The sequence below is a fragment of the Protopterus annectens genome, chromosome 5.part0 (genome assembly GCF_019279795.1).
Source record: "Protopterus annectens isolate FY-2018-M chromosome 5.part0, PAN1.0, whole genome shotgun sequence".
NCBI lineage: Eukaryota > Metazoa > Chordata > Ceratodontiformes > Protopteridae > Protopterus > Protopterus annectens.
This window is the reverse complement of record NC_056735.1, coordinates 1,876,284,682-1,876,310,271: the sequence shown is the minus strand read 5'-3', so window position 1 is coordinate 1,876,310,271 and position 25,590 is coordinate 1,876,284,682. Positions and strand designations below refer to the sequence as shown.

General features: G+C 38.5%; 1 protein-coding gene across 1 annotated transcript in view; it reads right to left on the bottom strand.

Moving 5' to 3' along the window:
* The window catches only part of DGKH (diacylglycerol kinase eta), a 1,992,493-nt gene that overhangs the window by 1,551,392 nt on the left and 415,511 nt on the right, over positions 1-25,590 (bottom strand). The gene's annotated exons all lie outside the window — the stretch shown is intronic.

The window sequence follows — 25,590 nt, the reverse complement described above, 5'->3', positions numbered from 1 at the left end:
TGAGGAACTTGCACTGACATAAGGAACACCGTCATAAGGAGCAAATAGGAATCGCATGTACCTACAGTTGTAAATGCCAAGTTAGTTTCACTATCTAGCAAAAAGATGTGATATTTGAATGCTTGGACCAAAATCAATGGTTGCCAGACTATAAGCAATAGATTTGTACTATTTATATTACATTAATGAGTAAGGATTTATATCAGAATGACATGCAGATTACCATAGTGGGCGTAGCATAGAGTCAGGGCTGAGTGACCTTGCTAACCATTAATCCTGAAACATTTAAATGTTATTTAATGTGAAGATGTTCAGCAAGGGATGCCTTAACCCTTTGTAGGGAGTCTTGACCTTTTACTTCTAATGGGAGTTTGTTCCTTAGGGCAGGGACCAGTCTGGAGAAGGCACATTCTCCTATAACTGTTTTGAAAGGTGGTGTACTCAGAGAAACAATTAATTGCATCTTCTGTGGGGATGACACTGTAATGACAAAAGCTCACAGCTGGTCCCAGTCCTTTGGAACAATTTCAGCAGTACCCTGCCTGTTGTTTGAGCTCTTTCACAAACTGCTGATGCTGTAAAGTAATGTAGCTGCAAGCCACTTTCTGCATTGGTGGAGTATGCCCCTTACCACACTGCTGTAGCAATGTGGAGCTGGGATATGTAAATACAAGGAATGTGGAGTTATCCCCCATGTAAACATAATGGGGACTTGCCCCCTGGAAAAAAATATAGCTTGAAGATCACTGAAAACAGCTTTCAATAATTTATTTCTACAGCTTTAGAACTAGCTGAAAATTCTTTTGGCATGATTCCATTTCAGCAAACTATGGAAATGGCTGACAAACACAATGGATTAACAATTAACTCACAAAATACAACAGTATCACTCCCAAGGAGTCCCCAGAGACCTGTCTTAGTATAAAATAGAACAACTTCCCTTCATCACTACAAAACTACACAGAATAATAGTAGGTCAAAACCTTTCACTCCAAATGTAAATACAATTCTAAGCAGCAAAAAGTACTAAACCAGCTTAAGAGTCCCTGACTAACATAACTCGTCTTTATACTACACAGCAAGGCAAGCCATTGAAGTCAATGTGTTACTTCCTAAACTATGAAGTGCCCATCCTTGCACTGTATTCCTCACAAAATACATCTATTCTACAAACAAATAAAAACAAGACACTTCAATTTATACACACAGTCACAGGTCAAGGGGTTGTCAGACAGCTTACTTATCTAGTGATTAAATAATAAATAAACAAATAGTCAAATCATTAAAAAAACATCCCTAGGACAGTAGTATACAAACATTTAAGCTTTGACCAGTGAGTATCTACCAGAGCCAGAACAGCTTATTTTGTACATCATGTAATTCTGGAGAACATGTCTAGTCACCCAGTGGAGATTGTTGTACTAATTTCTACCCCAATAATTTGACCCAGTATTGAATATAATGCTACCTTTTTGTGGCATTCAGGCAAGTCACCTGAAAAAACCTTCAAAAGATATAATGGTTCCTCACTACAAAAGTCACAGACAGAGCCTAGCCTAAAAGAAAATATTTGAGTTTCATTTGAAAGTTTATGGTTGGAATGTAGAGCTGGTGGGACCTGCACCAAATCAGGAAACTTAAAGATAGATACCAAAAACTGAGAAAGAAGATACATCCCATAACACATTCTATGATTATGTTTCCCCTTGAGATTATAAATCAAACTTCCTTAAACATAATCTTGATCTGTATAAGGAAAAGGAAAATATTCAGCACAGAGTTGCAATAATCAAGCTTCTTGAAGGCCAGTACGTTGTAACCTCCAAAACAGAACAAGTGAACCTATGAATCTAATGCCAGAAGAAGAGGTTCCATACTTATTTACTGTTGTATGGACCATACGGAAGCATGCACCTCAAAATGAGAGAGTATATACACATTTAGTAGCATCAACACACAGTACACATCCCCACACCTTAGTTATGTGAAGAGAATACAGCAAAATGTACCCCCAAAATGAGTGAAAATACACATGCACAGTAGCCTCAAAACACACAATACACATCCCCTCAACTTTCTTATGCAGGAAGGATACCAAAACATTCCAGAATGGCAGCTGGCACCGAGGGTTAAGGCTGTGGGCTGTAATTTCTGTAATACAGGGTATGATTCACTCAGCCCTCATTTGCTTATTGTGTTTCATTGAGAAAGTCACTAAATCAGACAGTGCTTTGGGACAACTGGAAATTCTGGCTAGGCTCCTCAATGGCCCCCCTGTTCTACAAGCCCAGAAGCTATCATTATCTATGAATACCTCAAAATAACTGAGAATACACGTGTAAGCAGCATCAGTACACAGTGCACACCCCACACCTTACTTTTGTGAGTAGGCTACGGAAACGTACCCCAAAATAAGTGAGAATGCACACGTGTACTAGCATCAACACAGACTACACATCTCCCACCTTACTTATGTGGGGAGGGGGATAAGGGTCTTTACTAAAGCAGCAATACACTGCTTAACATACTACAATAAGAATGCTTGCAACTCAAGCCTACACACAGACATATAATGTTAACTGCCCTGTAATCCTCAGTCCTCCACGTAAATATCATTATAATACTTATAACTCATGCCTACACACAGACATATAATGTTAACTGCCCTATAATCCTCAGTACTCCACATAAATCTCATTATACTTGCAACTCAGGCCTACACACTGACATATAATGTTAACTGCCTATAATCCTCAGTCCTCCATGTAAATCTCATTATAATACTTGCAACTCACACCTATACACAGACATATAATGCTAACTACTTTAAAATCCTCAGTTCTCCACATAAATCTCATTATAACAGGAGAACACACACAAAAATAGTACAAAAACACACTATTACGAGTAATTCCAAGCATTTAGCTCTAAATAGTTTTACTTTATAATACATAATTATATATTAATAAATTATATTAAATAAATACATACACAAACAGTTATTTCTATAGCCATATACTTAAATCATCAACTAATAAGGCTTCAAACTTTTATTCATGTCAAGTAATACTTCAGGGTATTACTCTTTGATCCTTGAATTTCTTCAAAGTTTCTTTAATGAATCTGCTATGGGCATCTAATTCTGATGAACTCATAGGGGATTTATTTTAAATAGTGGGATGTAGAGACCAACTGCCCATTCTAGAGGCCTGATCATCCACTGTGGCTAACAATCAGAACTATTCTTTTCCTTTCATGTTATTTCTAAAACCACCCACCTTCTTTTGTGTAAACATCTATTCATTCTTCCATTTACAAGTAAATATCTGGATATCTATACTTCTATAGTTACAAACTGTGCTTGTCTAGTTTCACCATGCACAGACACCAGCAAATAATTTCCAATGCCATATCAGTGTAAATGTTGGTATTACATTTACAGCTTTGAGCACCATATAATGCCATGCATCTGTGAAGACATTAAATTCAACTAAGTGTTTACACAGCATAAGGCATAAATCTATTCATCAGTTAAGGTTTCATGAAGTTCTGTCTTATCTTTTTTGATTTGCAGCATCTGATTTCATTGGGTGTAATGAGATTGCTAAAGAATCTAACACTGTGGGACACTGGGGTAAATTTTTGCTTACTGCTAAGGTTAAGTAAGCTTGGAATTAGTGTATGTAATTGTGGGTGTGTGGGCAGTGCATATGACTTGGTCTTCGACCCCTTGGAAAGACAGTGGTAGTTATTTTTTCGTGTGTGTTGGGTACTCAGTATCTAAGTTCAACAGTTCAGGACTCAACTGATTTTGCATTGCAGTTTACCTATGGATCCAGCAGCACCATATGACACTCTGACTCTCCTAATCAGGCTATAGGCCTGACTAGCCACTGATGTGTTAATGTGTGCAACTTTTGTTTTTAACTAGTCCAGCAGAAAATTTACTAGCATCATGCATGGCATCCAAAATTCTTTACCACAAAAGTTATGATTTTTCATAAGATGAAACATCAAACTTAATAATCCTAATTATTCTGAAGGCCTGTTTGCAGTACACCATGAAATTCTTTGCAAACCCAACTGTATGACTGTTAAGAGGCTCGACAGAGATGTGCAATGTCACTTCTCAACTTCTACCACCACTTGTTCTGAGACTTGGGTATTTCTTGCACAGATATTCTAGTTAAATTCTGCCTGCAGAATTTGACCTACTTTCTTCTAAGGCAGCAAAGCTCCTGGCATCATACAATCAGAGGGGTTTACCCTCTCCATCCCCTTTAATCTCATAAGTAATTCTGAAGTTGTGATACCATGGGGAAATGAAAGTTTCTCCAATCATCACCAAACTCGAGATATGGTATCAGTTCTTAGCTTTTACAAATCTCATACTAGTTTGTGACACTTTATGAAGCATGAGAAAGCAAAAAGCCCCTGCAAGTAAGGCAGCTGCCAGGTCCCAAAATTCAAATTTAACAAAGGCAATGACCAGCAGACCGTGGTGTGGAAAATATTATAATTTATTTAAATGTTTGTGCTAAAAACACATTCCAAAGAGTGAATATTCAAATTCAGACCTGTTTCGGCTGCAATTATTGTGCCTTCTTCAGTGTAGCATGACAAATAAAAGAACACTTCCCTCTATTTAAATATGTGGCAATCAGGCCTCATGTCAATCACCTGAAATTCTTAAAGATGCTCATTCAAACCAAGAGAAAATAGACCTCCTAACTTAATAATCCATTTTTTCTCCATTCGGTTTAAAACATCATGCCAGCCTGCAGTTTTAGATCGGTTACCTTTGATCTTATCTATAATTGTAAAAACAAACCTGGCCTTGGGGTGTTTAACTGTGTGTTTATATAGGGCATTGGTAAGGCGTTCATGTCTGATATCACACAAATGTTCTGCTATCCAAAATTTTACTGCCCTGGAAGTTTGCCCTATATAAAAAGCTGAGCAAGTACATGTTGCTAAATAAATCACCTAGTTGGTTTGGCAGTTACCAAAACAAGAAATAGTATAGACCACACCTGTATTACTACTGCTAAAACTAGTTGATTTACTAATGCTGTAACAGTACATACAATGACCACATGGGAAACATCCCTTTAGGTGGTCCCCTAAAAGGTACATTGTATCGTCAAGCGTAATGGACAATGCCCCTCTTATAATGGCTAAAGATGGATCCCAAATTCCTGCCCTTCTTATATGAAAATAAACATCTATCCTGTAACATAGTATTCAACTTGTCATTTGCCAAACGAACGTTCCAATTTTGTTGTACACTGTTTACCAATCTAGCTGTATTACGTCCATAAGTTGTAACTAAATGTGCCACTTGATTAGTGTTAGTAACTCTAGACTGATATTCAAGTAAAGGCTCACGCTGTATCACATCAACTGTGTTTCTGGCATGTAACACTTGTCCCAACTTATAACCTACTTGTAGGAACCGAGTCGTTAAGTCATCCCTAAATATTTGGTAAGAGCTGTCATCTGAACATATACGTTTAATTCTCATATATTGAGATTTGGGGATGTTCTTACAAATATGTGATTGATGATAGCTGGTGGCATGGAGGAACGAATTATACTGGGGATACTTATGGTAGACTTCAGATCTAAGAGTATTGTCAGATTGTTTGGTTATCAATACATCCAAAAAAGTTATCTGGTCAGAATTGTAATTAAGCATAAAGTGAATTCCCCATTTATTATCATTAAGATAATTTAGAAATTCCTGAAGATATTCAATATCCGACCTCCATACCAACCAGCAATCATCAAGGTAGCGCCTCCATACGTTCATGTCCTGTAGAAAAATGTTACGAGTACTATCCTATATTATCTGCTCTTCAATGTAGGTCATAAATAAATTGGCATATATAGGGGCAAAGGATGCTCCCATTGCCGTACCTTTGATCTGTAAATAAAAAGAGTAACGATACAGAAAAAAATTTTTCGTCAGTACATGTTCCGCTAATCCAATTAATAAGGTGTTAAATCCAGGAGGATAAAGCTCAGATCTATCAAGCCAATATTTTAAGGCCCCAACACCGGCTCAATGAGGGATATTGGTATACAAACTTGTAACATCTAAGCTACATAATAACCAATCCGGTTCAAGCTGGGACTCAGAAATAATTTGCAAGAATTCAGTGGTGTCCTGAATTCTAGAACGTATCATCTTCAGCAAAGGTTTCAAATATTTAGTCAGAAACTGTGATAATGGCTCAGTCAAAGAGCCACGGCCCAAAACTATTGGTCTACCTGGTGGGTTTTGTACATTTTTGTGTATCTTTGGCAGAAAATAAATACATTGTGGAACAGGATCATGGGCAGTCAAATGGTGTAGTGTTTTGTTGGAAATAATTCTCTCTTCTTCAGCCAGAGACATAAAATCATCTATCTGTTTCTTAAAGGTGGGCGCAGGGTCAAAAGGTAAACAAGTGTAATAACAAGCATTAGAAAGTTGCCACAAGGCTTCCATGTTATATTTTACCCAATCTTGAACCACTACTGCTCCACCTTTATCTGCCGTCAAAATAACCAACTCGTGGTTTGAGGCAAGTTCTTTAATACAATCAGAATGTATCTTTGACAGATTATCTGGACCAACATGATCTTCTGTAGAGTGAAAATGGATATCCTTAAGAACACTTTTCTGAAGCAACATGACATTAGGATTCATGGGGGGTTGAAAAGTGGATTTATGATAGTGAAATTAATCCTGAACATCAGTAGAATCTTTGTCCTGAAAAAATAAATGTAAATTTAGAAGTCTACAAAATAATATAATATCATTAGCAAAATCATCTTCAGGAACATAAAAACCAGGAATGAATGTTAATCCTTTATTGAGTACATCAATATGTGTAGGTGATAGAGTAAAAGAAGAAATATTTAAAACATTTGTATTATTTATTTCTGAGCAAACATGCGTAGTAGACCTTCCATATCATGAACTCCATTTGTGTTTTCTCCCTCCCCTCTTTTTTGTATGTCTAAAGGGATGTTATTATTCCTTTTGGTTGTGGGAGAATCTGTGGTGCCCTGCATATCTGACTCAATAGCAGAGGAAGAATCCTCAGCTGAAGTATCACTACTGGTGACAGATTTTATCAAAATAGAGTGTGGACGCTTCTTCCTGGGTACAAATTTGGGTGACTGCAAAAATCTGACATGCTTAGCTGTATTCTTAGAGAAGGGATCCCCACTAGTGTAATCCACTAAATCCCTTTGGAATTTTTTCTTTTTCCTTTCTTTCAATAATTCCTCATGTGTCATTAACTCTTGAGTGAGTTTTTTCAGGTTAGACGAATATTGGGATTCCCCCTCAAATTGTTTAATAGAATCAACCATCTTGGTAATCTCTATTAGGCCATGGTCAATGGTTCTCTCATAGTGGGACACCAAGATCTCAGCAAAACTCATAGTTGCTTTATACTGGGCCTCCCCCGAGGCATCCATCAGTAAATCATCACTGTTGCTAACTAAGGGCTGTACCCTAACTCTCAAACCTCTGGGCGTAATATCTTTATGCATATATGCTTTAAACAGCCTCAAATGCCATATATTACTTCGAAATAACTTCATACTTTTGCCAAGTTGTAAAAATTGTGTTGTTAAAGAATTATCATTTGGTGTAGAAATACAAACTTTTTCACCTGGGTGTTCCCCATCCTATCCAAAAAACGTCAGATCATTACGATCTGAAGCTAGTCCTTTAAGTAAATTATTAAGATCCATAATAAATAACTACCAGTCGAGCAGCAACGTAAAAAATGGATGCTTTTAACACCTATAAACATAGATCATTCTCAGTGTCCATATATCCAATGTAGTAACAAAAACCCATTCATAACAGCCTAGACTGAAAAAAACATGTTGTGTCCAGTTTAGCAATACATTAAGCAAAAAGTTGTAAAATTCAAAAAAATGTGTTTTCTGCACTGGACAAATAGCAGTCACTAAATGTGATGTTATAGGAATGATGTACTCTGTGTGAATTAAATCCACTGAAAAAATCAGTATTACTCACACCGAGATTGTCAACAACATAGCCGAACTGAGTCCTATTGAAAAAATGGACAATATCAGCCTACAGCTAATGACTGCGTCCAGTTAGACAGTATAATAAACAAAAAAAGTATAAGTTGCTAAGCCGGAAAAAAGCAGCCACTAAAAATATACTTAAAAAGTAAATATGGCTCCTTATTGAGTGAAATATTAATCAACTAGCAGATCTGAGTCCCGATTAAAAAAGTGGACAAAATCAGCTTTCGGCTATTGTCATTTATTTATTTATTTGTTTGTTTATTTATTTATTTATTTACATTTGTTGACCGTGAGTGTCCGACTGGACGTAGGTCCATTTTCAGTGGAGGCCTGGGGAGAAAAGCTCCACAGTTAAAATAAACAGACAGTAGTTACGTTGGATTACATAGCGATTAACAATTTAACATAGCAATTAATTACAAAGATATTTACAGATGAAGAACATAGTCCATCAGTAGACAACTAGAATCTTTATCTGTGAAGTTCCTGCTGTATAAAAAGTACTAGGCTTATGAGCATCTGAGCTTGCTATAATCAAGGTAGTTAGTGGGATGGAAAGAAAGGAAGTGGTTGGATGGGGTGAGTGGGAGTTGCAAGGGCATAGCCAGCATGTTTTTAGGTGCACTTTTAGTAACGTTTTGAAGTGGGTGCATGATAGTATGGAGGTAATTGTGGTTGGAGGGAGTTCCATAATTTGGCTATGGCGCAAGAGAATAGTGCTTCACCAGCAGAGTTATTGGCTTTAGTGATCTGCAAGTGATTTTTGTTGCTGGATCTTAGTGGTCTGGTGGTGCGATAGGGTTGGAGTAGATTCTGGAGGGATGGGACATTTAGTGGCTGGTTTACTAGTTTGTGGGCGAGTGAGAGTTGATACCAGTGAAGGAGGTGAGGGAGTTCAAGCCAGCCCAGTTCAGCAAGTGACAGACACTGGTGACTACGGTAGGATGCCCCTTTGGCAAATTTAGCAATTTTGTTGTAGCAGGTCTCTAGCTAGCTTGTTTAGATCGCATTGCCTTAGGTTGGTATATATTGGAGAGGCATAAAGTAGGGTGGAGATAAGGTGGGAATTTGTTATTGAAATCTTTGCTGCTTTGGTGAGATGTTGTTTATTTCTATATAATGCTCCTAGTTTTTTTGTGGACTTTTTTTTATGGTCATGGATATGTGAATGTCAAATTTTAGTTTATTGTCTATTTCCACTCCTAGCAATTTGGTGCGTTCAGTTGGGTATATAGTGGTTTTGTCTTTTGCTGTGATGTTAAAGTGAGAGTTGTTTTGAGTATGTTTGGTGGGTTGGAAGATGAGTAGTTTAGTTTTGTTTGGGTTGAGTATTGATTGGGCATCGGATAACCAAGTTTCAACAGAGGAAAAGGCTTCCTGTGTGACTTTTTGCAGGTTGGGTAGGGACTGGGCTGAGCAGATGATGGTTGAGTCATCTGCATATTGTATGAGTCTGCCATGTTTGGTGGCAGAGGCTAGATTATTGGTGAAAAAGTACAGTTTTGTACCTACCATAAATGTAGATGTCCAATAGGTATGCATCTGCAGTCATAACAAATGGGTTGTCCTGCCTCAGGCAGCCCCTCGGTCGGCCGGATTCCAAAGTCTGGGTCTGGCCTCGGCTGATGTCGCACTTCACCCGACGTCATAGCTGCTGGGGTATAAAGGCATCAGCCGACGCCATTTTCCTCAGTGTTTCTTGCCCCAGATGCCAGGTGCCCTTTAGAAAGGCTAAATTTGGATAAATGCAGATAATTCCAAACAGTAGAAAGCAAAAAATATATATATACATATACATATATACATACAAACAAATACACCATAATAGATTCCCCCAGCTAGCTAAAAGAGGGGTAAGTACCCTAGGAATACCACAGAGGGAAAGGAGGGTGGGTAATCCTGACTGCAGATGCATACCTATCGGACATCTACATTTATGGTAGGTACAAAACTGTACTATGTCCTTCAAGGATGCATCTGCAGTCATAACAAATGGGTAGAATACCATAGCCAAACTGGGGGAGGAGGCACTAAGATAATGATGGTGTAGTTAAGATCCCTTGTAAAACAGCAGTTGCAAAACCTGCTCGGGATCTGGAGAATAAAGGAAGATTATAATGCTTGGCAAATGTATGCATGGAGCTCCAAGTAGCAGCTTCTAAAATGTATTTGGTAGCCACTCCTCATAGGAAAGCTGTAGTGGTGGCTGTAGCTCCTGTGGAATGAGGCCTGATATTTTCAGGAGTTGTCTTTCCATGAAATGAGTAGCAGAATCGAATGCAATTTCCTATCCATTTTGAGATTGTCTGTTTTGAAATTGCTTTTCCTTGCACTCCTGTTGCATATGCTACCAGAAGCTGGTCAGTTTTTCTGCTGGCCTTGGCTCTGTCCAGATAGTAGCGCAGTTGTCTGTGTACATCCAAGGTGTGTAGTAGTTTTTCCCCCCTGTTCTGTGGGTTGGGGAAGGAAGTAGGTAAATGTATGGCTTGGTTCAAGGATACCCTGGATACCACCTTTGGCATAAAAGTAGGATTGGTTCTCAGAGACACTCTATCCTGATGGAAGATAAGGAAAGGCTGCACTGCCATTAATGCCTGTAACTCAGATACCCTTCTTGCTGAAGTGATTGCTAGCAGGAAGGCAGTTTTCCAAGATAAGAACTGTAAGTCTGCTGTTGCTGCTGGTTCAAAAGGGGGAAGTGTTAATTTTTCTAGCACAAAATTGAGATCCCATGCAGGCAAAGGTGGTTTCCTTGGAGGCTTTACATTTTTGATCCCTCTCAAAAATTGTCTGAGGAGAGGATGAGAGAAGACAGGAGGATCCATGTTGTACTCTGCTGAAATTGCTGATGCATGTATCTTAATGGAAGAATAGGAGAGGTCATTGTGGAACAATTCTGTTAAGTATTCCAGGATGTGTGCCAGGTTTGCTAGTGTGACATTTTCTCCCTTTTCTGCACTCCAAATGAGGAATCTTTTCCATTTGGCTGAATATGTTTTCCTTGTGGAGGGTCTGCGAGCCTCCAGGATAATGTCCTTAACCCTCTGAGATAAATCAAGTTGGTTTTGTTTTATGCAATTTTCCAAGCAGTTAGCTGCAGTGTTTTTAAGTTTGGATGCAGGGTCTTGTAGTTGTTCTGCGTTAGAAGTAGAGGACATAGAGGTAGATGCCATGAAGGCGTCCGAGACATGCTTCTCAGTAGCGGGTACCAATGTTGCCTTGGCCAGTCTGGAGCTATCAGAATTACCTTTGGCTGTTCCTCTCTGATCTTCAGTAGAACTTTGTACATCAAAGGAAGAGGTGGAAAGGCATATACTATCAGGTCCTTCCAGCTGAAAGAAAGGGAGTCCACCCTCCAGGCAAGTGGGTGGTATACTCTTGAGCAGAATTTCTTCAGTTGGTGGTTGTGTGGGGAGGCAAACAGGTCTATCTCTGGCATTCCCCATTTCTTTCTTAAGGTTTTGAAGATGTCTGGATGCAGCATCCATTCGTGAGCATCCGTGGTAGTCCTGCTTAAGCTGTCTGCTAGTGAATTCTCTTTTCCTGGTACAAATTTGGCCTGCAGTTGGATGTTGAGATTCAGGGCCAAGTTCCACAGGTCCATTTCCGTCTGGCATAGAGGGTATGAATGTGTGCCTCCCTGTTTGTTGATGTACCACATGACTGTGGTATTGTCCGTCCTTATCAGCAGGTGTCCTTGCTGGATGAATGGTCTGAATGCCTCTATTGCATGTTTCACTGCCAGCATCTCCTTTAGGTTTATGTGTAGATTCAGCTGGTCTTGTGACCATAGGCCTTGGATACACTTGTCTTCCATGTGTGCCCCCCAGCCTAGGTCTGAGGCGTCCGTGGTGATGGTCTGCCTTGGATGTGGTTTGTGGAAAGGCAATCCTCTGTTTATCTGACAGGCCTGAGCCTACCACAGGAATTCTTTTTTCAGACATGGAATGATTGGTATCTGGGCTTCTAGACTGTGTCTGTGCTGAGACCATACATTCCTTAGGTACCATTGTAACTTTCTCATATGCAGCCTGGCATGTGGGATCAATATTATGCAGGATGCCATGTAACCCAGGGCCTGCAGGACTTTCCTTGCAGTAAGCTGAGTTTGTCTTGTTAATGCCATGAAATAGACTGGTAGTTGCTTTTGTTTTTCCTCTGTGAGAAAAGCCATCTGAGTTATTGTGTCCAGTTCTGCTCCCAAAAATGTTATCCTTTGAGATGGCACTAGTCTTGACTTTTGTATGTTGACTGTGTATCCCAAGGCTTGCAGCAGTTGTATGACATAGGCCAAATCCTTTATTAATTTTGTCTTGTTGTCCGCTTGTATTAGGCAGTCGTCCAGGTATGGGTAGATTTGAATTCCCTGAAGCCTGCAATGAGCAATTACTGATGCCAGGCATTTCGTGAATACTCTGGGCGCAGTACATAAGCCAAAGGGCAATGCTGAGAATTGATAATGCTCTGATCCTGCAAGAAATCTGAGGTGTCTTCTGCAATCTGGTCATATAGGGACATGCAGGTATGCCTCCTTGAGATCTAGAGTCACCAGCCAAGACTCCTTGCCCAACATGGGAAGAAGTTGCTGTAGGGTCAGCATTTTGAATTTTGGAACAATGAGGTATGTGTTCAGTGCGGACAAATCGAGAATAGGCCTCCATTGATTTTCTTTTCTTGGTACAAGGAATAGTCTGGAGTAAAATCCTTGGCCTTGTTCCATAGATGGTACCTTTTCTATTGCTCTCATCTTTAGTAAACTGATGATTTGTTTTAGAGCCTCTGATTTCTGGCTTGGTGGAAGGTTTGGCATTCCTCTCTTTTTTGGTAGAGTGTGGAAGTGAAACCTGTAGCCCTTGTCTATTGTTTGTAAAGTCCATTTGTCTCCTGTAATACAATGCCAATTTCTTGAGAATAAGGCTAGCTTTCCTTCAAGGGTGCTTCCAGTTGTTCCCTGGTAGGCGGAATCAGAGCCAAGTCATTGTGTCTGTCCTGTAGAAGTGGTTGCAGTCGCAGCTGTGGCGGCACTTCTTTGGTTGGCAGGTTGCCACTGGCGACCCCTGTAGGCACCCCTAGATTGACCTCTGCCTCTTGGGCGTCTATTTCTGCCTCTCTGTGCTCTGGAGCTGTCTGGAAAGGACCAATTCTTTGAAGGCCAATTTCTGCTAAACCTCGGAGGTTGGACCTGCAAAAATCCTTGACTGTTTGGACAGATTTTGCTTTTTCTTCCACTTTCTTTAGAACCTCCTGTGCAGGGGAGCAAAACAAACTTTGTTTCTCCATAGGGCATCCAGGAGTTTAGACTTAACATGGTCTGGTAAGGATTGTTCTTTTAACCAGGCATGCCTTCGAATCACTGCTCCAGTCATAGCTGATCTAAATGAAGCCTCCAGTGCATCATAGCCACATTTTAAGAAATGATTACTGACCTGCTGAGAATTGTGTACCAAATCCTGAAGGGACTTACGGTCTAAAGGTTCAGGAGAGGCCAGCTTTTTATTCAGCTGATCTAACAAAAATTCCTGGTATTGTATCATGTGAAATTGACAGTTTAAAGCCCTGGCAGAAAGAGTAGCAGATGTATAAACCTTTTTACCCCATCTCTCTAAAGCTCTAGATTCTCTTTCAGATGGTAGAGGGTTTTTGGCAGAGGCAGCTGCAACACCTTTAGGGCCCTGAGAAATGGTTTCTGGGTCTGCAGCATGAGCCTTATACAAGTGGTAGTGAGAATCTGGGACACTGTAGTATCTGTCAGGCTTTGCAGGGGCCAGGGGAAGAGAATCAGGGGCAGTACTGGCATCATTGTATGCATCATCAACAACTGATAGTACAGGTGGAATGGCTAAAGGCCTATGCTGTGGTAAATGTAAAAAAGTCCTTTGCCTTTTCCTAGAATCAGAGAAATCCTGACCCTGCCATTGGAAGTGTTCCCTCATTGAGTGTAGGGTTTCCCCAAAAGAAAATTCTTCTGGAGGTGAGGCAGAAGGAATGGAGTCTTCTGCATCAGAATCCTCATAAGGTGAGTACGGGCCTTCCTGATGGTCCGATACATCTGAACCATCCGAGGAGTAGTCAGAGGACAGAGGTTCAGGGGGTTCAGTCCTAGGCCTCTTTTCAGGAGGGGGTAGTGAGGCCCTGTCTGGGTGAGGATGGGTTCCCCTGATCAGAGAAATAAGGTCCTCAGCAAGGCTGAGAATCTGGGAACTTGAGGTAGGCCTGTGAGAGGGAGCTTTTGAAGGTAAGGCCTTGGAAAGTTTGGCTGCTTTAGCCCTGGAAAAGGCCTTGATAGACATAGAAGCCGGGGGTCTAGCTGCCCCACGTGCAGGAGTAGAGATGTCCAACGGAATAGTGTCAGACAACTCTTGTGTGCCTGCTACTTCAGCAGGAATTTCTGAAGCCGACTCAGCCATGGCCTGTGAGGCCTCGGTTATCGGAGGCATGCTTTCGGCCGAAGGAAGAACCGAGGTCTCGGTTTCAGCCAAAACCGAGACACTCGCGGTAGGCCCAACCGTGGTTTCAGCCGAAACCGCGGGCCGCAAGTGTCGGTCCTTTTCTTTGTGTTTTTTAGCTAAATGTGTAGTCGGAGTCTCCGATGGCATTTTATATGCAAAAGTGGAGCCAAAAAACTCTTCTGCAAACTCCAACCAACGTCTAAGAGTCCGTCGGTTGAAGGAAGCACAGGCTAAACAAGCTGATACGTCGTGGTCTGGGCCTAAGCAAGGAAGGCAGTAAGAGTGAAATCCTTATGAGGTATTTGTTTCCCACAAGTTAAACAATTATTTACTTTGTCTGACATCGGCTGAGGCAAGAAAGAGTCCCCAACGGGGTACTTAGCTTTTTAGAAGTCTTCGGTACATTGAAATCTCTGGATCTGACCGACCGGCACTTGCGAACAGCTTCTGCTTTGGGCACCGCGCGGCAAGAAAGACTGAGGAAAATGGCGTCGGCTGATGCCTTTATACCCCAGCAGCTATGACGTCGGGTGAAGTGCGACATCAGCCGAGGCCAGACCCAGACTTTGGAATCCGGCCGACCGAGGGGCTGCCTGAGGCAGGACAACCCATTTGTTATGACTGCAGATGCATCCTTGAAGGACATCAGAGAAGAGTAGGGGTCCAAGGATGGATCCTTGGGGAACCCCTATGGAGACAGGTAGTTGGGGAGATATATCATTTTGCCATACAACGGATTGTTGGCGGTCAGACAGGTAACTCTGAAACCAGTTGGTGACTGATTGAGAGAAAGATAGGTTATTGAGGACAGAGATGAGTTGTTTGTGTGGGACCATGTCAAATGCTTTAGATAGGTCTAGGAAAGTAGCAGAGGAGAGATAGCCATAAAGTAATGAACAAGCTGACCAGCCTATGAAGAATCATAGATCATAAAAATAGACATTGAGAAGACTATATCAATAGATGTTAAATGCAGATACTTTGAAACTGCTAGTTAAATATGGCTAAAACTCCAAAATAATATTTGGTTTAGTGGGAAACTCCCAGTAGAAAGAAATATTCTGCTGTCTCTCTTATTCTTTAAGACACAAATGCAAAAGTAATATACATTCTTAATTCACATATTTGACATACAGTAATCTGGAAAAAGCATAACAGGTTACTAATAGGTCATATAAATGGCTGTTTGTTAGAAGTCAATAAATATAAATACTGTAATATACCCCTTGTTCATAGGACCACTTATTCAAAAAAAGGATGACTGATCAAATGTAAAAGAAAATGACCCTGCCTAAACATCAGTTCGATCTGATTAATAATATCACAATAGTGAAAGATATAAAATGGATAAGCAGCGATGTTTTCATATGTAATTTTCAACACATTTGAAATTATTTTAGATAACACCCCTAGAATGTAGTTATAATTGATTAAAAGTCTCGAGCAACCCAGTTTAAACAAACAATTGAATTCCAAAGTCCAAACCAGATAATAATCCACTGTCCCAAAAGCAATGTTCGTATCTCTATTTATAATGCCAAAAAAGCAAAATGGTGGATCGCTGAGAAAGAAATTTCACAACAAAAAATGGATATGTTGATTATTGTTTAGCACACACCATTCTGCATATAGCCCCAAAGTCCAAAAGTTCCAAGCATTGATAGTTTATCGCCAAATTCCAGTACTTAAAGATATCGACAATGAATTTCGAAGCATCTATATTTAACATCTAATGATATAGTCTTCTCAATGTCTATTTTTATGGTCCATGATTCTTCATAGGCTGGTCAGCTTGTTCATTACTTTATGAATGACAATAGCGGAAGGCTGATTTTGTCCGCTTTTTTAATCGTGACTCAGCTCAGCTAGTTGATTAATATTTCACTCAATAAGGAGTCATATTTACTTTTTAAGTATATTTTTTAGTGGCTACTTTTGTTTGGCTTAGCAATTTTTTTTTTTTTTTGTTTATTTTACTGACTGGACGCAGTCATTAGCTGTAGGCTGGTATTGTCCATTTTTTCAATAGGACTCGGCTCGGCTATATTGTTGACAATCTTGATGCGAGTAATACTGATTTTTTTTTCAGTGGATTTAATTCACAGAGAGTGTATCATTCCTATAACATCACATTTAGTGGCTGTTATTTGTCCAGTGCAGAAATTTTTTTTTTTTTGAATTTTACAACTTTTTGCTTAATGTATTGCTAAACTGGATGCAGCATGTTTTTTCAATCTAGGCTATTATAAATGGGGTTTTGTTACTACACTGGACATACAGACATTGAGAATTATCTATCTTTATACTTGTTAAAAGCATCAGTTTTTTACATTGCTGCTTGACTGGTAGTTATTTATTATGGATCTTAATAATTTACTTAAAGGACTAGCTTCAGATCGTAATGATCTGACTGTTTTTGGATTGGATGGGGAACACCCAAGTGAAAAAGTATTTATTTCTACACCAAATGATAATTCTTTAACAACACAATTTTTCAACTTGGCAAAAGTATGAATTTATTTTGAAGTAATATATGGTATTTAAGGCTGTTTAAACCATATATGCATAAAGATATTATGCCCAGAGGTTTGAGAGTCAGGGTACAGCCCTTAGTTAACAACAGTAATGATTTACTGATGAAAGCCTGGGGGGAGGCCCAACATAAAGCAACTATGAGTTTTGTAGAGATTACCAAGATGGTTGACTCTATTAAACTATTTGAGGGGGAATCCCAATATTCGTCTAACCTGAAAAAACTCCTCAAGAGTTAATGACACATGAGGAATTATTGAAGGAAAGGAAAAAGAAAAAATTCCAAAGGGATTTAGTGGATTACACTAGTGGGGATCCCTTCTCTAAGAATACATCTAAGCATGTCAGATTTTTGCAGTCACCCAAATTTGTACCCAGGAAAAAGTGTCCATGCTCTATTTTGAAAAAAAATTGTCACCACTAATGATACTTCAGCTGAGGATTCTTCCTCTGCTATTGAGTCAGATATGCAGGGCACCACAGATTCTCCCACAACCAAAAAGAATAATAACATCCCTTTAGACATACAAAAAAGAGGGGAGGGAGAAAACACAAATGGGGTACATGATATGGAAGGTCTACTATGCATGTTTGCCCAGAAATAAATAATACAAATGTTTTAAACATTTCTTCTTTTACTCTATCGCCTACGCATATTGATGTACTCAATAAAGGATTAACATTCATTCCTGGTTTTTATGTTCCTGAAGATGATTTTGCTAATGATATTATATCATTTTGTAGACTTTTAAATTTACATTTATTTTTTCAGGACAAAGATTCTACTGATGTTCAGGAATAATTTCACTACCATAAATCTACTTTTCACCCCCCCCCCCCCCATGAATCCTAATGTCATGTTGTTTCAGAAAAGTGTTCTTAAGGATATCCATTTTCACTCTAGAGAAGATCATGTTGGTCCAGATAATCTCTCAAAGATACATTCTGATTGTATTAAAGAACTTGCTTCAAACCACGAGTTGGTTATTTTGACGGCATATAAAGATGGAGCAGTAGTGGTTCAAGATTAGGTAAAATATAACATGGAAGCCTTGCAGCAACTTTCTAATGCTTTTTATTACACTTGTTTACCTTTTGACCCTACGCCCACGTTTCAGAAACAGATAGATGATTTTTTCTCTCTGGCTAAAGAAGAGGGGATTATTTCTAACAAAACACTACACCATTTGCCTGCCCATGATCCTGTTCCACAATATATTTATTTTCTGCCAAAAGATACACAAAAATTTAAACCCACCAGGTAGACCAATAGTTTCAGGCTGTGACTCTTTGACTGAACGATTATCACAGTTTCTGACTAAATATTTGAAACATTTGCTGAGGATGATAAGTTCTAAAATTCAGGACACCACTGAATTCTTGCAAATTATTTCTGAGTCCCAGCTTGAATCGGGTTGGTTATTATGTACCGTAGATGTTACAAGTTTGTATACCAATATCCCTCATTGGGCCGGTGTTGAGGCCTTAACATATCGGCTTGATAGATCTGAGCTTTATCCACCTGGATTTAATACCTTATTAATTGGATTAGCGGAACATGTACTGATGAAAAATGTTTTTCTTTATCGTGACTATTATTATTTACAGATCAAAGGTACGGCAATGGGAGCATCCTTTGCCCCTATATATGCCCCCCTATATATGCCATTTTATTTATGGCCTACATTGAAGAACAGATCATAGATGATAGTTCTCAAAACATTTTTCTACAGGACATAGAGATAGGGAGGTGTTACCTTGATGATTGCTGGTTGGTATGGAGGTCAGATTCTGAATATCTTCAGGAATTTGTAAATTATCTTAATGATAATAAATTGGGAATTCACTTCACGGTTAATTACAATTCTGACCAGATAACTTTTTTGGATGTATTGATAACCAAACAATCTGACAATACTCTTAGATCTGAAGTCTACCGCAAAACTCCACAGTATAATTTGTTCCTCCATGCCACCAGCTATCTTCCGCCACATATTTGTAAGAACATCCCCATATCTCAATAGATGAGAATTAAACGTATATGTTCAGATGAAAGCTCTTACCAAATATTTAGGGATGACTTAACCACCCAGTTCCTACAAAGAGGTTATAAGTTGTAACAAGTGTTACATGCCAGAAACATGGTTGATTTGATACAGCGTGAGCCTTTGCTTGAATATCAGGCTAGAGTTACTAACACTAATTAAGTGACACGTTTAGTTACAACCTATGGATGTAATACAGCTAGATTGGTAAACAGTGTACAACAAAACTGGAACATTCTTTTGGCAGATGACAAGTTGAATACTATGTTACAGGATAGATGTTTATTTTCATATAGGAAGGGCAGGAATTTGGGATCCATCTATAGCCATTATAAGAGGGGACATTGCCCATTATGACCCGATGATGCAATCTACCCTTTTAGGGGACCACCTAAAGGGATGTTTCCCATGTGGTCATTGTATGTACTGTTCCAGCATTAATAAATCAACTAGTTTCAGCAGCAGTAATACAGGTGTGGTCTATACTATTTCTTGTTTTGGTAACTGCCAAACTAACTGGGTGATTTATTTGGCAACATGTAGCTGCTCAGCTTTTTATGTAGGGCAAACTTCCAGGGCAGTAAAATTTCGAATAGCAGAACGTTTGTGTGATATCAGACATAAACGCCTTACCAATGCCCTATATAAACACACAGTTAAACACCCCAAGGCCAGGTTTGTTTTTACAATTATAGATAAGATCAAAGGTAACCGATCTAAAACTGCAGGCTGGCATGATGTTTTAAACCGAATGCAGAAAAAATGGATTATTAAGTTTGGAAATCTATTTTCTCCAGATTTGAATGAGCACCTTTAAGAATTTCAGGTGGTTGACATGAGGCTTGATTGCCACATATTTAAATAGAGGGAATTGTTCTTTTATTTGTTATGCTACACTGAAGAAGGCACAATAATTACAGCCAAAACCGGTCTGGATTTGAATATTCACTCTTTGGAATGTGCTTTTTAGCACAAACACTTAAATAAATTATAATATTTTCCACACCACGGTCTGCTGGTTATTGCCTTTGTTAAATATACTTGATGAAGCCATAACCTGCATAAGCTGAAAAATTAGTACTTCGTTAGTGAATGACTTACTACCTTTTTTTTTTTTGCTGTGGTACACACAGCCAGCATAGTATACTCCCCTCCAAATACTTGAACTACTGTTTGCTTCACATATAGATGCCTAACATTTATGTTTTCCCGTTATATGTTGTTGTTGTTTGTCTTTTGGCTTTTTCCCGGTAAGGGGTCACCACAGCGGAACTCTGGTCCACTAATGCTTGGCAGTAGATTTTTTACAAAATGCAGAGGTGCCAGCTCGACTCCCAACCTTCAACGAAGGCACGCCCATTTACGCATGCATGTCTTTCAAATGCTACCCAACCGCGGGGAGGACATGCAGACTCCACACAGAAGGCACTCCCAAGCCAAGCCCAGAATCGAACGGGAGAACCTCTTGCTGTGAGGTAACAACGCTACCGCCATACCACCATGGCATACTATTGTTTTCCCTTTATGTAGCATGAACAATATGATTATACCTAGACAGATTAATCTCTTACCATTGAATATTTTGAACAATTCTTGTTTTCGTTATTGCTATCTGTGAAAGTTGTTAGCTATAATTGGTGACTTACATAACAAACATTGCTGCTCCAGTATCCAGTTCCATATTCAGTTTTAATCCTGCCACCTTTGGAATGGGCAACATTCTATTATGGTTATTTGGATCTACCCCAGCTTATTGATGGCCAAACTGCTGAAAACATATTTTGACGAATCAAACTCATCCGGTCTTCATCACATCAGTAACATAACCTCACAAAATAACCAAATCAATAAAAACATTAAAAACAATGTTTTTGCACAGGAAAAGCCCTCTGCACCTCCCACACAGTATGACTTACATACTCACATGCCCGCGAGCACACATACATATATATGTATGCATATAGATACACACACGCACACACACACACACACACACACACACACACACACACACACACACACACGCACACACATATGGGGTCAGTAATAATGTCAAATTTGGATAAGGCTGGCTAAAGAGTTGGTTGACAGGTGTGCATTGGAGAATATGTCTTTTTCCCAGTATTGTGCAACTTTGGAGTTAGAATATTAAATTAGTGGTGGGGGGACAGAGGGCTTAATCCCTGCAAAAAAAAAAAATGTTTTTAAGTTTTTAATATTTTACTCTTACATGTCCTAAGACTATTTGCCGGTGAATTTGTAATGACAAGTTAACTTTTTTTGTTGACATTTTGTTGTTAAGATTCACTCTTTTTTTTGGTATACCCACATGTGTGTATGCATGTACATATATATATATATATATATATATATATATATATATATATATATATATACACACACACACACACACACACATATATAATATCTAGATAGATAAATAAGGGTTCAAAGCTACAGAGCAGGAGAAGAGTTGATATTATGTTAAACTCACTCTTCCCTTCCATTAGGGACCCTAACAACCCTACAAGAATACATTAATAAATCTTTACAAAACCATGGGCTCTACCTTGTTTATATTTTCAAGACTTCCCATATTCCAAGTCAGCGTATTCTGTGTATCCTTCTGCATTTTATTTTTGCAATATGGCCAATAAACACATTCACAAAGTATAACTATTCTCATGGCATCTGTCTGCATTAATTTTCTTTAAACTTACCACTTTTGCATGATGCATAATTCTACACCACGTCATTTTGACGTGATTGTGTTTGACTGTTTACATATTTACATTCTAGCAAATCTTGTCTTACCTCCAAGGACTCTTTGAAGCTTCTCCAATGGACACATTGAGCATGTATATTCTACTGCATTAAGTAATACTAGGAGTTTTTTAATGTTTTCAATGGTATTAAATATGTAGTATTGTTCCACTCTATCATGAAAATTAAATATCACTCACACAGCAAATATGATCTGCCCTCTTATGGCCAAAGCTGTGTGCCACAGACACAGTCTGCTCAGAATTTTTCTCTAGAATGAGACACAGTCACCTTTAAGCCATAAGTTACTTATGTAAAAAAAAATGTCTTTCTAGAAATCATTTCTTAATTGACTAACTAATACCTACTGTAACCTAACACATTACAACTGAGTGACGTCTCCAGGTGCATCTGCAGTTAACTCCTACTGATGCCTCCAGGTGTCAAATAGTACTTGTTCATATTTGTATCAATAATTCAAAAAAAACATGCTATGTACAAAGTTTTAAAAGATTTCATCTTAAAGCTTACACAATGGCAAACTGAAGTGCATCGATATTTGATCTCTGTCTAGTGCCGGTAAAGACATATTAACTGTTGTTTTTATGATATTAATTTATATAAATATAATTTCACATTTTTCTAAATGTCTCAATAATTAAGTAACACAGACAGAACTCCTTAGTCTCATATGAAGCTCTCAACTAGATGAATAAAATGTTGCTGACAGTATGTGTGCAATTTGAGTGGTTACTGAGATATTGTAAGCTGTTTACAAAATATTAACAAATGTAACAGTTACTGTCTTTACTCTGACTTATAAAATTCAGTTTGAGACTTAGAACCTAAAGAAAACTACCACTATAAAACAGTTTGTGCTGAAGGGTTTGCCATTTATACTTCTTTCATAACCCCTATGTTTCCTGAGATATGAACATTTGTTTGAAATGTGAGGCCATAATTTGATTGTGAAAAGGCTTAGGCTCCGGAAGTTACAGTGAAAGCTTCCTGAGCTCCATTGGACTAAATGAGTTAAGATGACTGCTACCAGAAAAAATATATGTAACTATGTGTGTGTGTATGTGTATACATACATACATACATACATATATATATATATATATATATATATATATATATGAGTCTACTTCTAAACATCGACTTACCATGTTGAAACCTCATTCATCGAGGCCACATCAGCGAAACCTTAAAATACTAAAAACCCAAATTGCAAAGCCTAACCCAGGGAATTGAACCACTTGGCTACCAGAGCAAAAAAAAAACACATCACAGCAAGTAACACCCACTAGAGTGGAGACCGTTGCCCCCCCACACACCCCTACCTAAATATATGAACTCCGAGATTGGAAATGGCAAAGTTCACCATTGTGGCCAAGTTGTTCTTTCCCTAGGATTAGTTTTCGATGTTCCCAGTGTTTGATATTTTATATATATGTATACACATACACGCAATCATTTAATAAGTATTCTCCTATCATTGAAAACCACCTTATAATGCTCATTTAGACACATTTATAGCTATATAAATGGTGATAAGTGGGATATAAGCCTATCTGCTATTTCCATTTTTGGAGTGACACAAAAGGGTTATAGTCTTGTGATCTACAGTACATGCACCACTCCTGTCAATTAATATGTGATGGTATAGATTTTAAATCTGCACTGTTAGCACCAAATTGTATGTGAAGCTTTGCCAGCCTTGTGAGTATACAATACATGGACATTGCTGCTCAGGTAGTAGCCAACGCCTGCCAAACTCAAATAAGCCTTACACAGCACAGCTACAGATCAGAATTAAAATAACTGGTTATCCAGGATTTCCTATACCTCAGAAACAACTCAGTGCTTTCCTCTTTAATCTTAAAACAGTAAATTAAACTTGTCCAAAGTTATTTTGCTCATACATACTTGCAAAAGCACATACACACTAGCTCTCCAATATCAATGAAAAGCTATCCAGTACAATTCTTCCAACATATGAAACTTGCCAAGATTATTTTGCACACACACACACACACACACACACACACACACACACACACACACACACACACACACACACACACACACACACAAGTTCTCCAGTACCAATATCTCCTTCACTGTATTTAACACAGAGCTGCTATCAGCTAGACCACTGCAACACACCAAAAAACAAAATTAAGTCAATCATTTATTTGCATGCTAGCAAAAACATGAGCAATACCTCTTCAAAAGACAAGAGCCAACAGTTAATGTTACCAATTCAATGCATATACTCTTAAACTAGTAAATCTACAATCAACCACAAGCATTTAAAATTGAATAATAAAACTAAACCTACTACTAAAATAAATACAATTAAGCAATGAACTTTGTAAAATCAAATACACAAGCACATGTAATCATATACCAAGAAAATGTAAAATTAAATGGTTTTAAATAGAGAATATAACAAAACTCCTAGCTTATCTGGACCTCTCATTATCCACAGCTAACTCTAACAGCTCTAATTAACAGTTTATCTGGCGCTCTTATTTTTGCTTTTCTATAGACTCCCAGGTTCCATATTTCTTACATATTTTTTTTTATGTGACTGAATTTTTTCTTTAGGAGCACATTTTTTAAGATAAAAGTGTTGCAAATTTGTATACATTTGAGAAACAGATTAAATTCAGTTTCTAAAGTCATGTACACAGTTTACATGCTGTAAGAATCACTGAAGTTTTGCTTTTGTGTGGTCTTTTACAAAATATCCCATTTTACTAAGTGGAATAGAGCTCTATGAATGCTTTACTGAAAGACAGCTGCAAGTCTCAGCCTGACACATTTCTCCTCCAAAAACAATTATATTTGCATTAGTTAAATTCTGTTTCTTTTTACCGCCCCCTAACAAAAACTCAAGTGAGTGCTATAGCATCATCATCAAGCAAAGGCTGAGGTGTTAAGACGTATTTTGATAAATTCTCTACCCAACCCCTGTCTTAACAGAACATCTGCCTTGGCATTACTAATGCCACTTCACAGCTACATCATATTTTCAGGGCTGCAATCCCATATTATATCTGAAAAGGCTTACTGTTGTACTGAATAGCTCTGTATAATCACTTTAAGAGAATAAGGTCTATGACCGAAAGGATCAAAGTTTTTGGACAGACATTTCTTCTCAAGAGCTGCATATGATTCTCCTCTCAGCTGAAGTCTTTTGATTGTCTGTTGTTTATTACTGCATGTCATCTCCCTTTGAATAAATCTGGCTGTGCACAGCTTCCAGTCTGTGGTATGAAACATATACTTGCATGATAAGCTTCTAACTATAATCAGGACTAGTTATTACCAACATCCACTCTTGGCCTCTTTGAGTTTTCTGAAAAGCTTGCTCATAAGCTGGAGTCCACATAATTTCATCTAGCCTATTCTTTCATGTAAGTTCTGTAGGAGCGATGATTATGATACTATAATAAGAGATAAACTTTCTGTGATACCCTATTGTCCAGAAGAATACCCTCACCTGCTCTTTGATAAGAGGTTTATGGTACACCTAGATAGCCTTCCCTTTGGCAGATTCTGGCCAAATTTTTCCACCACCCACTCAATGTCCAAAACAACTTACTTTGACCATTCCTACCCAGCATTTATTTATTTATTTATTTATTTATTTATTTATTTATTTTACATTTGTTTACCGGGAAAGTCTGACTGGATATATGTCCATTTTCAGCAGAGGCCCGGGGAGAAAA